This window comes from Manacus vitellinus, unplaced genomic scaffold (assembly GCF_001715985.3).
Source record: "Manacus vitellinus isolate BGI_N305 unplaced genomic scaffold, ASM171598v3 scaffold_71_pilon, whole genome shotgun sequence".
NCBI classification, from domain to species: domain Eukaryota; kingdom Metazoa; phylum Chordata; class Aves; order Passeriformes; family Pipridae; genus Manacus; species Manacus vitellinus.
This window is the reverse complement of record NW_021940761.1, coordinates 1,444,751-1,447,556: the sequence shown is the minus strand read 5'-3', so window position 1 is coordinate 1,447,556 and position 2,806 is coordinate 1,444,751. Positions and strand designations below refer to the sequence as shown.

The 2,806-nt window shown below is 48.1% G+C and overlaps 1 pseudogene; it reads left to right on the top strand.

The window, feature by feature from the left end:
• LOC103764085 overlaps positions 1–2,806 on the top strand; it is a 22,527-nt pseudogene that overhangs the window by 2,302 nt on the left and 17,419 nt on the right.

Sequence of the window (2,806 nt, the reverse complement as noted above, 5' to 3'; positions counted from 1 at the left end):
GGGCGGGGAGGGGGGGAAGGGGTTGAAACATTATTCACCCGAGAGCTTATTACAGATATGTAGTATCAAAAAGTTGTAACTATATTATATTCTACTTTATACCTATACATGCTCAGTATGATGTCACCATTGGTAGCAGCTACCGGTTTACGCTGTAATTTAGACAAATTTCACTCTTTATTGTATGGACCCTCCTTTCAGTGATTCTTTGTGCTCATCTTTTAACTTGGTGGAGTTGGAATATTTTTATCGTTCTTTTCTTTTTCTTGTTTTGGTTTGTTTTGGTTTTTTGGTTTTTTTTTTTTGGTTGGCTTATTTTATTTTTCTCTTTTCTCTTTATTTTTATTTTTCTGGTTTGGTTTTGTTTCGGTTTTGTTTTTGTTTTTTGGTTTTTTTTTTACTGGCCAATGGTGTCTTTCTCTGACAGTACCGACTTCAATTTCAACTTTATTAGGAGTCCAGTATTTTGTACCACATTATGACAACTTGTTATTCTTGTGGTGTAAATAAAAAGAAAAAAGTTAATTATAGTACCACCCTGATTTCTCTTGCTGATCTTCTTTTCATCCGGTGCTTTTGGTGGGATGGGATGGGTCAGGTCTCAGACAGGTGTCCTTTATCTCATTTATAATGGGCCTTTTTCATCTGTTTTTTTAATGAATTCATTCCCCTGTCCTACAGGGGGAAGGTTTGGGATCATACAGTGGTTTGGGTTGGAAGGGACCTTAAAGATGATCTTGTTCCAGCTCCTCTGCCATGGGCAGGGGCACCGAATTCGTCAAACTCAATGCAATTAAATTTAAAAAAAAAGGGGGTTTTGCTGTGTTTAGAAGGGTGAGGATATGGACATGGTGCATTTGTGCTCTGTCAAGGCACAATTACCCACTGGTCACCAGCTTCAGATGCCTGCAGGGACAAGAAACCTGCTTCCCATTAAATCAGGAAGGGAATGGGGAGCAATTCCTGAGCTTTAAAGATGATTAAACCCCAGAGTCCTTGAGCAAAGCTTTCAGAATTTCACTCTTCGATTACATGAAGGGGAAAAAAAAGATGAAAAAATCCCTCCTTCCCCACTGCATGGAGCAATTCCTGAGATCCTCCCCAATCCCCGTGGATAATGGAGCCAGGGTGAGCTCAGCTACCGCCTTCCAGGCCGGGTTCACTCCATGGTGAGAGTCAGGAATTCCTGGAGCCTGTTTATCCAGGAGGGGGGTCCTGGAGTTGCTGAGGGTCCTTGCCCCCTTCCCCCCCAGCCAAGCCCAGCCTTTGGTGGGATGGGATCTTTCATCCATTGTGAACAAAGTGGTTCCTTGCTGTCGTGGAAGGGGAGTCTCGGGGCCAAAGTGGGGGGTTTGGAGAAAATATCCCCATGTGGACATTGGGATGTCTGTGGAGAAGTTCCTGGAGCTTCCCAGTTCCCCTGTGGCTTTGAGATGTGTGTTGGCAGTGCCTGCAAAAACAAAAAATCCCACTAAAATTGAGTTTCCAGCAAGAATGGCTGAATTTCCCCCAAAAACCACCAACCAGTGAGGGAAAACAGGGAAAACCCACGGAGGGACAAGCTGGCATTGTGTGTCTGGCTCTGTCCTGCCCCAAATCCCAGAGATCCTTGGTGCTGTTGCACATGGTACTGTACCCCCAGGGCCGTGGGATGTCCCCTCTCCAGCAGACATCCCTCTCCTCCAGGATGAGTCCCCTTCCCATGCCCATCTCCGGTTGGGATGCGTTGGCTGCCTTGGGTCTGCTCCCAAATTTTCTGCTGCACTCCCAGAGGAGGAAGGTTGGGACCAAAAGGGGTAAAATGTGTCTTTGGGAAAGATGGGGAGAACTTTGTCTGAGAAAGAGAGGCAAGTTGAAGCGGAGATGGTGGAAAACTCCGCTGGGAGCATCCCAAGCCTTTCACCAACCCTACCAAGGCTGGGGAATGCTGCTCCAGCCAAGAGAAGAGGACCTGCAACCTCTCCTGGCTCTTTTGAGCCCATGGGAATGTCTGCAGGCTGGGCCAGCCGGGTGTCCAACCCTACCTCCAAGGGATGTGGAGTCTGGGAGGAGAGGGAGGAGGATAAGGTGGAGGAGGAGGAATATCTGCAAATCCAAACCACAGAGTGGCTTCCCACAGCTCTGGCTGGAACCTGGGGCTGCCTGGTTTCCTCAGGGCCTGATTGATGGTGGCCCCGAATACGTTGATAGACTTCTCCCCTGTTTTAGGGGCATTTTAGGAGGATTCTTAGCATGTGGTCGGTGACACAGCTCTGTGTGCAGCGGGATAACAAATTGCCTTGGCCAGGTTTGTCTGTTGGGCTTCATTAGGGAACCTCTCAGATTCTGGGGGTGCTGAAAATGAGCCTGGAATTGAGTTATTCCGGGAGAGTTCCAGGCTAATTCTTCTTTCATCTAAAGCCTTTTCATATTTGACCTCTCTCCCCCTTATCTGCCACGGGAAATTCGATTTGCACTGTTATTCCAAAACAATTCCTTTCGGTTCCCTTGGAGAAAGGCAGGACTTAGGATTTAAGTACCACGGGCTGCTCCCCAGCTCTGTTTTTCAGGGGGCTTGGAGGGGGAGGGAAGGAAGAGGAATCCAAGCAGAGCAGTGAAGTATCTGCAGATTTCATTAGGGCTCCTCGGATTCGCTCTGGGAGAGATGGATCGCTCCGTGGGCTGTGGGAGCCCTTGTTCCCAAGGATCCCGGCTCAACACGCCGGTGCTGCTGGGCCGTTCAGCAATTTATTCCTGGGGCAGCTCCAAACATCTCCCTGAGTTAAGCCCTGCTGGCATTTGCTTCTGGAGGGAGGGAATTAACACA